Consider the following 12,688-nt stretch of genomic DNA (forward strand, 5'->3'; position numbering starts at 1 on the left):
TAAATGGATCTTTCTGTGCTCGCTAGTTTGGGAACACAGTGTACCATGGACTTGGCTAATACATATTGCTAGTTGCTGCTTCTGCCCTTTAATAAAATCTTTTGAGGTTGATGCGATTTCAGCTTTCCACTTCCTTACAATTAAGTGGACACCAAAAAGTACTTAAGCAATCTTAAAATGACAAGTATATTCTCACTAAAAATTATTAATCTTGCTTGTCAACAAGAAATAAATGTGCACTTTAAACTAGTAAACAAAGTGTTTACTAATGTCTATACACTTACACAAAGTGTATAAAAATCCAAAGAGCAAATTAAAACTAATGTGAAAAAAAATTAACTAAAAGGCAGAGTTTTGATGCTGCCTGCCCTTCTCCTGTTCTTTGTTTCTTTCTCTTTCAGTTTCTTCTTACACATTTTGGGTAGAGCTGTAGAGGATTTAAATAAACAGGGATTATTTGCCTCATTTGTTCATCTCCCAGGGAATTGCTTCTAATCCCAGATCCTGCGCAGCTGCAGGTTACTGAGGATGAATCTGGAGAAGGAATTTGCCCTCTCTTCCTGTTAATTACTTGCAAAAGAACCAGCAAAGATACATTTGCTTATTGAAACTGCTGGAACATAAAAACTAACACCATCAGGACTTCCATACTAATCCAATACCCTGTCTCTGACAGCAGCAAACAGCAAATATGTAGAGCAGAGTGTAGAAACAGGACAAAGACAGTTGGTCTTTCATAAATATCCTCCCAGAATCCAGTGATTTGCATTCAAAGTGTTTCCTAAGCCAGTGGTAATATCTTTGTATTTAAATGTCTGTGGATTTTTCTTCCATTAATTTGTTCAATGTCTAACCTGTGTAAACTTTTAGGAACCCCAGCATCCTCTGGAAAGGTCTATGCATTGTCTGTGCATTGTGTGAAAAAAGTAGCTTGGTAGTTTAATTTCATGTCCTAACTAGTCTTTGTATTGAGAGAACGTACCAGCAATCTTTCATTATTCATCTTCATGCCACCCACACATGTCCCCTGAAATACCATTTAAAGATTTGTACCATATCAACTCACTGCCAATCTTTTGCACCAAAGATTTAAGTAAGAAATTGCACACTATTGTTAGCAGCTCAGTTCTTTCACTTGGGAAATCCTTTAGGATCCTTTGGGAATATTGTCAGACCTGGCAGTTACTGTTCTTTTTGTCTGTTTGTTCCATAACTTCTACCAAAATCTTGACTAGAGACAGATTTTCCTGAAACATCACTTATAAGCAAGGGTCTGCCAAGGTGAGCTCTCTAGACTCCTTCATTGTGATCACAAGTGCAAAGAATCCATTTCATTTTTCTTCTATGGCTTATCTTTTTTAAAATGTTGATGTACCTTGATCCTCTATTGGCTGTACTGATGCTCCCGTAGACTTGCTGCTTCTGACGTGTTTGAGAAAGACTTTACTATTAGTACTAATGACATTTGGAAGCTCATCTCCTGTACTATTCCACTTTTTCACGTGTAATATGTGGAGTTTTATGATTTTTCTGTTTTTTCTCATTTGGGCACATTTTCAGCTTTGAAAGGTTCTTTCTTTCTTCTAATAACCTCTCTTAGCCTTCTGTTCAGCCATGCAGGATTTTTGTCTTTCTAAAATGGGATGCACTTGCCCTGAATTCCTATATGGTGTCTTTGAAGAGCCTCTTTGCTGCTTGCCAGAGCTTTACCCTTTGACTATCCGTTTTATTGAGCTTCCTCCTCTGTATGTAATTCTTCTTTTTGAAAATAAGAGGAGTGGCATTCTTGTTTATGTATCTCCTACCACAACTGAAAATGAAACCACTGTCTAGGCCTCACCCAGAGACATCACTTATCCTTTAACCCAAGAGGCTCAGGGGCATCATACTCCATAGAAAGTGACAGACTGTTGAGTATTATCCTATACACCTTTCCATACATTATCATTCCATGAACATTTATTGCATTTCATCATTCCACGAGCAACCACCTATTTCTTCAACTTTGTGCTACCTCCTTGAATTTGATTCTTCCCTTATGCGTCCTTTCTGCAGCGTCATGTCTGTATCTTTTTTCCCATCAGCATTAACATAATCAGTGCACTCAGCCCTTGGCAGAATGGCAAGCCCTTTGTATTTCATAGTAGCTACAAGCAAACAGAAAAACTTACCATTCATTTTCAGAAACACATAATTCTTTTCAGAAATAACAGAAAGGCTCTTAGTTTCAAATTCAGTTAGGTAAGTGACCTCTACGAGCAATATATTCAAAATGAAGTAGTAATGAAGTTGCTGTGGCTACTGCAGTCAAAATCATAGCCGCTGGGTATTTTGAAATCCAGATACTGACCAAACATTGCACTCCCTAGGTAAGCTAGCATCATGGCGTGACAAGTGGGAGCTGGCAAATGACCTTAAGAAGCTGTTGAGAAAAAAAGAGTGAAATTACTACCATATGCTATCTAGTGTTCAGCCAGTACAAGGTGGATAGACAGCAGCACAGAAAGGCCAGATGACAAAACAATAAACAATGAGAACACGAGTAGATGACGCTTTGAATCTGAGCCCTGTAATTCACCATCATACGACAACCAAAATGCAGATCAGCAGTACAGGGTGATGACTAGCAGTTACGGGACAGAACTGAAGCAAAGACTTACGGGGTGTGTGAGTTGGGGGCTGTTTCAGTAATAGAGAATAAGTAAATGAGTAACATCAACATGTAAGTTTAGTATTGCATGAAAGCTAGTGTTAGCATTTGATCTTACAATCTTTCATGTCTTCCTGTGCCACTATGGACTGAGATACTTCTAGTGAGTAGATGCAGTTAGTTCATGCATAATGTAATTTGGAGCCCGTTTACTTTAGAGCAGTCCATGCAATCAAAGCTCTGTGATGAAAGCTGTTTTTCAAATAAAAAACATCAACGTTAAAGGTTTGTAACAAATTGGCATATGCAAATGCATTAAGAAAAAGGGGGAAAAAGTGGAATGACTATGAAGGGAAAGAGTGCACTGTGTGTGCTCTTGCTATGTTCTACTTGGACAGAACTTCAACATTTCAATCCAGCTTAAAAAAAAAGTAAACCTTAAAATCTCTGCAGACAATTGCTCATAATCATCTTCTAGGACATTCTGAACTTGTTCCTTTGTTTGGGGTTCTTGTCTTGTTTTAACTGCTTTGTGCCCTGTGTCATTGCTAACAACTGTGGAAGGAATATGTAAAATACCATCAAATGTGGAAAAATAGGACATTACATCCACTCCAGCCATTTTGCTCCAATGTAAATCACTACGTAAGGCGCAAGGCAATAAAGACTGAGTACCATTGTATTTCCACAGCCTGACCTTAATATTAAATCCTATGACTGGTGAGTCAGTTTCTGTCTGGTATTTTGACATTTGCCTCTCACTAATCATTCTGTACAATTCCAATAAAACCAGTATATATTAAAGCAGGGAAATTACATCTCTTAGGATTAATTTCTAAGTTTCCAACCCAAAATAGCATTGCAACTGGGGGAAAGTTGAACTGGCAATTCAGTTCGGGAGACTTGGTTAGCTAATTGTTGGCATATATAGTTAGTGCGTATCATTCCTCAATATATGAGGTGCCCCATGCTATAGCTGCGATAAGATACTTAAAGAAGGAGGAGGCTGTGCCATCATTTCCTGATGATCATAGGCCAGCCAGCTATGTGCTCACCTCAAAAAGAGCAGTGTGATTTATAGAAATTTTAGGTTTGAGCAGTATTTACATGGTTTCACAGCCAAGTGCTCGATTGTGTTCCCAGCTGAAGCCAATGGGACTGTTGTCATTGATCTCAAGGTGAACAGGGTTGGGCCAGAAATGCAGGATTAAGGCTAACGAGGCAATACGCAGTTTCTCTTGAGCATTCAATGATTCCAGTCTGAGCTTCCTCGATATCCACTGCAGCTACACAAACCCAAGGACACCCAACACCTCTCTAGAATCAGAGCAAAAGATTTTGGAGTTAGATTCTCAGGACTTAGCACTTGTTGAAGGATGATTCAGGAAATATGGGGCAAGTTTTTTGCCCGACACACATTTTTCCAGCAAAATGTAAGCATCTAGGGCCTACAAGCACTTTATTACATCTATTCAAGGCCAGAGGTGGCAACAGCCATCTTTTGTGCAATACCACATCAATAAACGCACTTTCCCAGGAAGTGGAAAATGTGGGTTTCCAGGGCCTCGTAAGCCTGAGAGGGTTTGAACTTACAACTCCTAGCTGTCCAATCTACCAGGCTCTCTGCTTAAAGACATCCTTCATGTGTCCTCTTGAAGCCAGGCCATTATGCAGCCATGAATCTGGCTGTCACTTTCTATCCATCTATTTCTAACAACTTGCAAACCAGTTAGCTCATCTCAACCAAAGAGAAAGTCTCAAAGATGTAATTTCCCTCCATATTTCATGAAAATGAATAACCAAACAGAAGGAAGGCTTGTCTGTCACCACCGTCAAGTGACAAAGAACAGCACAATCTCAACCCTCCTCTGGTCCCAGCATGCCTGTGGGTTGGTAATTGGGGCACACTCCTGCTCATTCACAATGATGGCCTTGATTCAGGTTGAACTAGGGAAGATGTGGAAATGAAGTCCTCAGCAACCCTGAGGCTACTGTGCCACGAGGGTTCATAGCTACTTTCTCCTACTTTAATGTTGCTTTTTGGTTTTGGGGTGCTTTTTTTAAGGAATTATTTCTGCTCAACTAGGCCTTTGTTTTTCACAAAGCTTTCTGGATACTGAATGGACAAAGGCATCTAATCTCTAGAGAAGGACAGAGCACACATCTGCCCCTAATATTTCATTTTGCAAACAGATGCCTGCTCACCCAAATGCCCGTCTTTCTTCACCCACTAACACTGGCAGCTTGTGTCATGATTGTCCTGCCTTTTCTTGCTTTTCAGATGTTTTCTGTTTAACTTGGGCACCTGAAGTGGGTGGTATTGATTTTTGTCTATGGAATATTCCTGTGGATTACAGGGGCTTGTTTTGTCAACATGTGTTTCTTTTACCCTCCTGTTACATGGGAAAATTCTTCATACAACCTTCAGTAATCCATTCTTGATTAGAGTGTCATTCCGATCACATTACACTGGACAATTAGGCTTCACTTACCACCTTACGCTGTTGAATTTTTCTCTTAATGGAGACAGCCATTTTTAGAGTGTTTAAAAGTTTGATTACACTAAAGATTAAGTTTCTCCTTTCATATCTCCTGGGTAGACTTGAGCCAAGCAATAGAAATCAAGCCCCATATCGATAACTACACTGAAATCTCATCTCCTTTCTAAAATTCTTGCTTTATGTATATCCCATTAGGCTGATGGTTATTCAAAGTTTATGACAGAATTATGTTCTGAATTTCTAAAGTATGCCAAGCTTCAGCCTTTTTCCTGAAGTGTCGAAAAAAACCCCATGGTGTAAACAATATTCTATCCTAAAGATACAAAAACTTAACAACCAAAACAACCTCAAGCTGCAACTTACTCTGACTAAAAATTTACTATGTATTTACTTGACTCTGTTCCAAGATTTAAAATCATGCAAAATTAACACTCAATCTTTTGACTATACTAATGCAATTTCTCCCCCTCTCCCTTTACCAAGACTAGGCATGGCCTGAGAGATTTTTCATCTCTTTTTTAATCATCCTTTAGTACAAGTCTTAATGTTTCATTTTCCCCTGTTTCTGGAGAAGAGCCCAGTACAGGGTTCCTGATACAAATACTCCCAGATTATCAAAAAACGAAGATCCAGATCCAGCTTTTGTAAATTGGCCTAAAATCTGCTTTGTACCAAGAAAAGGTTCCACTGAACAAAAGATCTTCAGAAAGTAGAGCATGGTAGAGACTTTTTTTTCCCCTCTAGTAAAATTTATGGTTGTTTTGAAAAGCCCCAAATGGAAAAAATTATGCAAAAGCGAAATATTTGTATTTCTGCCAAAAAGTCATATTTTTGATGGAAAATAGAATTTTTCCATAAAGATGGGCACTTTGTATAGAAAACTACTTTTTCTGTGTAAAAAGACAAAACATCCAGCAACCAATTTTCCGTAGAACAGTGATTTTGATGGAAAAGTTTGGAGAGGGACTATTTACCACAAAGTAGGATAGAGGCTTGGAAAAGACCTCTAGAAAAGCCCGGTCTAATATTGATGCACAGAGCTACATTACACAATCATAGAATGGTTTGGGTTGGAAGGGACATTAAAGGTCATCTAGTTCCAACCCTCCTGCCATGGGCAGGGACACCTTCCACTAGACCAGGTTGCTCAAAGCTTCATCCAGCCTGGCCTCGAACACTTCCAGGGAGGGGGCATCCATAACTTCTCTGGGCAACCTGTTCCAGTGCGTCACCACCCTCACAGTAAAGAATTTCTTCCTAATAACTTATCTAAATCTACCCTCTTTCAGTTTAAAACCGTTACCCCTTGTCCTATCACTACACTCCCTAATAAACAGTCCCTCCCCATCTTTCTTGTAGGTCCTCTTTAAGTACTGGAAGGCTGCTATAAGGTCTCCCCAGAGCCTTCTATTCTCTAGGCTAAATAACCCCAACTCTTTCAGCCTGTCCTCATATGGGACGTGCTCCAGCCCCCGATCATCTTCGTGGCCCTCCTCTGGACCCACTCAAGCCATGTCTTTCTTATGCTCGAAGCCCAAGAGCTGAACGCAGTACTCTAGGTGGGGTCTCTCAAGAGTGGAGTAGAAGGGCAGAATCACCTCCCTCAACCTACCAGCCACACTTCTTTTGATGCAGCCTAGGATGCGACTGGCTTTGTGGGCTGCAAGTGTACACTGCCAGCTCATTCAGTTTTTCATCCACCAATACTCCCAAGTCTTTCTCTGCAGGGCTGCTCTCAATCCACTCATCGCCCAGCCTGTATCCATGTTTGGGATTGCCTCGACCCAGATGCAGGATTATAAAATCCTCTTCGCTGGCTGACCAAGTTCTATCTTGAAAAGGAATTTATTTTTTTGCCATCACTGTTAAAATATTTGTCCAGAACAGCTACCTGGCTATCAGTCTATGCATTTACTCTCACCTAGATTAATTCACCTGTTATTCTGCCAAATTTCCGTTAGTCTACATAGTTCCTTTCCTGGTGACATATTTAATCTCAGTTTATATTTTATCAGGCTACTGAACCAAGAATTCTTTAAAATCCTTAGGTCTTCATTTATTTGCTCTGCACCTGCTGAATTCATCTTTCTTGACTGTGGATTGCTACATTTATATGCAACACTCCAGATAAGATCTGACTGGTCCTTTGTGTGTTACCTAGCCTCATTACTTTTCTAACTCTACAGCAAGTATGTCTCCCATATGCACTAAGATCACATTTATTTTTCACAGTCATGTCACATTAATACTTGTGTTTGCCACACACTGAGTTGTACACCCAGGACTTCCTGCTATTGACCTTTAGCTTATGGTGGAAACACCCGTTCATTGTTCGTTAGCACATGACCTTCCATTTTGCTCTATTAAATTTCCAACTTTTTTCTAGTACTTAATTTTCAGTTGATCCAGTTCTGTAAGATATCCAGATACTGTTTACTGTTGACAACACCTTGCACCCTTAGCAAATTTTTTTTTGTCAAAAATGAAAACAATTACTAAAAATAATAAAATATTTTTATTTTATTAATAAATAAAATTTTTCACCCAGCCTGATCTCTGAGGAACTTCACTGTTATTTCCTTTTATCCTATTTACACATCAGCATTATTTGTCAGGTTCATTTAACCACATTTTGACCAAATAAATTTTTCATTAAGCTCCATCATTTCAATTTTAACTAGCAATTTCTATGACACTGTATCAAATGCTTTACTGACAGCTATCTAGAATAAAACTAATGTCTTTTCATTGTATAGAAAATATCTCTTAGTAAAGAAAAGTATTGGATTAAGCTGGTACTGACTCCTCTTGATAAATGCTGCTTTTATTTTATTCTATTTTCCATTTGTCTTCCCTTCTGCACTTACTCTTCCCTACGTTTCTAAAGCCTTGCCTGTCACTCTATCCGCTCTTTTTTTCTGCAGTTTCTGAGTTTTGCCTCTAGAGTTTTGTGGCAAAGTATATCCTTTACTTTAAATTGTACAAAAAAATTATCGTCATAATAACAAAACCCCTAAAACTAAAGGGGACAATTTTCCTCTCATTGAATCAGAACAAAAGATACTTCAAATTTTCAGAATAAAAAGATTTTATTTCTTCATGTCCAGTAAAAGACTCAAAAATCACTGATCAAACCTGGAGCTTTGCAGTAAATCATAGCTAAAATGACATTAGCCAAGTATTTTCCATTATGCCAGATACCCAAATTATTTATTTTATATTTAATTTATAAATTTAAAAGATCAGATTCTACTTCATCTATACACATGAATGTAACAGAATACCTATTAATTTCATGTGTTCAACAAGTATTAATGAAAGGACCTGCCTATAATGGAAATATAAAAAATAGAATACCCTGGCCAAGAAATTGGAAAGGTTCATTATACTGAAGGGACTTCTCTCACCCTTTTGAAATTACAAAAGACCTGGGAGTCTTATAAATTTGAGGGAGAGACGACAAAATTGCATACTTTACGCTAACTATTATGGACTACACTCTGTGTCTCTGGTGAACAATGTCCCTGTGCCATATCCTGATGGAAGACGTCACAATTACAGACATGTCCTTAATCAAGCCATTTAAAAGTCTGTGAGTCTTGAGTTTAACATACCAAAAAGAAAAGTCCCTTTGTTTTCATAGAATTATTTGTGTTTCTAATCTGCAGAAACATATTTCTGCGTAGACAAGCTGCTTGCACATTACAGAAAGACAACTCTGAAGAGTTCTTCATATCACTATGCTGTTGGTTAGGAATATGTGCTGTTTGGATGAACGTGGTATGCTGATGTTGGTAAACTGCCATTTCGCAGGCCACTGCAACAAAGCAGCTTGTGGAGCAGTTTGAGCACCATCACTAGAAGGTATGCTCTCAGCTACAGCATGAAGCTACTCTTCATGCCTAGAGACAGCAGGGCACTGCTGGGGATGCTGAAATGAAAGAGAATGAAAAGGCTGAGGTGACACTTAAGGACAGCCTTTCCTTTAGAAAATCTCCCTCTGCATGGTATTGCTCCTTCATCTAAGAAACAAGCATAGGGTTCAAGAAATTATGTAGACATGACGATCAGTAACGACAGCAAAAGTTCGAAATAACTAGGAGGACTTTTTGAACATCTGCTGGAGCTGCAGATAAAATACATTGATGAGTTTCCTTTGTTTATTCAGAGAATCTGCATTTCATCTTCTCTACAACTACTACAACTACTACTACAACTACTACTACTACTACTACATCTTCTCTGCAGCTACTACAACATTTGGTGCAGGAGGGTCAACTGTTGGACAGTAGCAACACTGTGCTGCTTCTCACAGGATGGTGTTGTAGCCATATGTCCCCTGGAGCCTGTCCAAGGTCTTGAATTCCCATTGTCATGAGCAGGACACATATCATTTGCCCCACTCAGGCCTGGCACCTTCTTTGTTGTGCTTCTGTCTGACCATTGAAAGAGGCTCAATAAGATCATCTATGTTAATAGCTAACAATGCTAAAATTTTGGAGAACTTTAATCTTCTCCAATATAAAAGGTCGAAACAGCACATACATTAAAGTCACAATTCCTTTTTCTTGGAAACCCTCTCTAACATCTATTTCCATGGCTGATAAAATCTTCCCTTAAGTATTTGGACTGCAGGGAAAAAAAAGCCTAACAAAATGCAGGATGATAGTAGAGAGTGCCTTTGGGAGATTTAGGAATATCTAGCGACTTCACTAAGTGTGAAGACTTAGGAAGAGCATCCCTTTTGCAATGAGACTTTTGCACAGCGTTCCACATAAAGTGAAAGCAAAAAATATCTCTGTGGTCTCAAAAGCAGGACTCAAAACATGTGACATAGCTTGAGCAGCTCAAGAGATAGCCACCCTTGAAAGAGGCACGTTGTCCAAGATGGCTTGTACACATGCTTTGAGGGAAATCCTTCCAAGTTTTTCATGCAGTTCAGGTATTTCTGGCAACTGTATGTTATGCATTGTGTAAACAATAATTGTTAGATGACTGAACAAAAGAAAATCTCCTTTTAAACAATGAAAGCAATGTTTTTTTAGTCTTTATACATGACAAGAACATGACTTGTGGATAGAATACAAATTGTCAAAACATCTTGAACTCCACAAACAATTTAAATAAGGATTCGGCTCAAAGGGGATTGATTTCATTGCTTCAGTATGGAAAGCTGTCAGCTTCTTCTCCGTGGGCCTGATCAAAATCACATCAGCTACTTATTGCCAACACTGTATCAAGGGACTCTGAAGAGACAGAAGGCCAGGCAGAAGGTACTTGTTACTTGTAACTCTACTGGCATGTACCTTTCCTTGGTAGGCAGACTTTTCCAACAGCTGGAATTGGAGCAAACCTTTTGGCTCCTGCATTTGCCATGGGAGCAGAGAGCTTGCAGTACCTTGGCATTGCTTGCCGCTAGGTCCATTATGTGCCATGAACGTTCCATTTCCACTTTTACTGCCCTCTCTGTAACACCTAGGCTCTGTTGATTCAAAATAATATCTATTTCAATCAAACTGTATTTACTTTTCTACCACCCCTGTTGTGAAGAGAGGATGAATTTCTCACTGTGTTTGGACTCCATCCTTTTCCTCCATGTCTGTGAGTCCTTCTGTGCCTCTTGGATACATCCACAAAATCTCTCTCTTTGCTCTTTCCTTTGAATTTGACAGGCCATTCTTGGAAATGGCATCAAATCTATGCTGACTGTCTAAATTTATATGTCTCCTTGGTTCCTTCATAACCCTCTCCGGTCTTTGCTGCATAAGAGTATCAGTCTCATTCATATATATCTCTATGTATCAACAGCTGTTTTAGTTCCATCCTTTTTCTTTTTTCCCCTCTCTACATCTGCTATAACAGGGCACTGAACTGTGCTATGTTTAAGCGAAAAGAACTTGAATTATGTTTTCTGGGCTTCATTCATCAATAATTTATATTCTTTTCAGGCAAAAAAAAAGCGCACTTAGCTATATCTAAACAAAAATATTAGTATTTGATGCATCTCTTTCATCCGGTGTCTCTTTCATGTCAAAAAGTCACTGGGAACAGCGACAGAAGAATGGTTGAGAAATAACTGACGATTTTTCTTTTTGCCTTAAAATGCTGATTCATTGAACATAAAACATCACAAAAATCCGACTCTGCACAATATTCTGATAGAACAGAAGATACAAGTTTCAAAACTTTTGCCAGTTCTGGGATACGTAGACTGCCTACAACCCGAGATACTAGTTTCTGTCATTCCACAGAAGGAATAATGATGACAGTTCCCAAGGCTGTTTCTACACAGAATGTTAACACTAATTTGTTAATTGGTTTCCCAGGCTACTCAGCTTCACCAGCTTAATGAATCATTTGCTCGAAGAATCAAACACTGGGTTTTGGTGTCTGGCAATGCTTGTGTCCTCAGCTGCTGGGGCAGTCCAGCTGCTGGACAGTCTGCCTGACAGCTCCTCTGTGAAGGGACTGCTGTTGGGTTTACTGCTGGGTTTACTTTAAGAGCCTTGACATCTATAAATTTCACTCATGAGAGTGACTGGATTTAAAGACTGCTTTCTTAGAGGGATGCCAGTCATCACAAAGTGCAAGAAATAACTTCTAAAGAGACAGAAGACAGAAAGGATTTTTCCAAAGCCTTGCAATAATGATAAGACATCAGATTCCTGTAAAATATGAGATTAGAGAAATGGTTTTGAGACTGTTATTTTGGAAGGACCTATAGCTTTTAAGAAATTGCTAAGAGCACCCTCACACTGCATGTGTCAATAGCCAGGAGCACGAAGAGGAATCCTGGACACTGGTCTCAGGAGTCAGGGGGTTTGCACTGTGCAATTCTCCATTTCCAAGAGGTTTGACCTGAGAGTCTGCCTGGGAATCTCAGAGCTAGCAGCATAACCAGGTTCTTCTCCAATCCATCTGTTTTAGAAGTAGGTGCAATTTGGCATTTTGGTCCACCTGTCACATACAGATCAAAGTAAATCCAGAGGGGTACTACTTTCTGTTACAATTACAATATTTTCATTGCTTGATCATATGCCATCCTACAAGTTTTTCTTTCTACATTGTTTCCTTATGCTCTCAGCATGCAGGTTATAACACTGCTCATTACGATTTGTAGTATTTCTTTTTAATGATATCACAGAGGTTATAAACAGGCCTTTCTTCTCAACATATGAAAAGAATTTTTGCAAATGCATTAAAAAATATGAAAATTCTCTTCAGCTTTTTCCTAGAAGTGTCCTTGGTTTGCTTATAGCTGGTTATTTTGGATGGCATAAGGCTATTTAGGAGCATCTTATGTTGCCCACTCAGTCCCTTTTAATACAAAGTACTTAAATTACAGCACATGTAAGACAGTGGAAAGACAACTCTATTTTATTCTCATTCTCAGCTAAAAGACAGCATATAAACTGCTCTTTCTATAACAAAAGGCATGGGCTAACATAAATGACACTTAATTATATATTTTATATGCCTTGTGAGGCAAAACCAAGATCCATGCCTGGTGTAAAGTGCCAGGCAGTAATACGGAGTT

Source organism: Ciconia boyciana, chromosome 2 (genome assembly GCF_034638445.1).
Source record: "Ciconia boyciana chromosome 2, ASM3463844v1, whole genome shotgun sequence".
Classification (NCBI taxonomy): Eukaryota; Metazoa; Chordata; class Aves; order Ciconiiformes; family Ciconiidae; genus Ciconia; species Ciconia boyciana.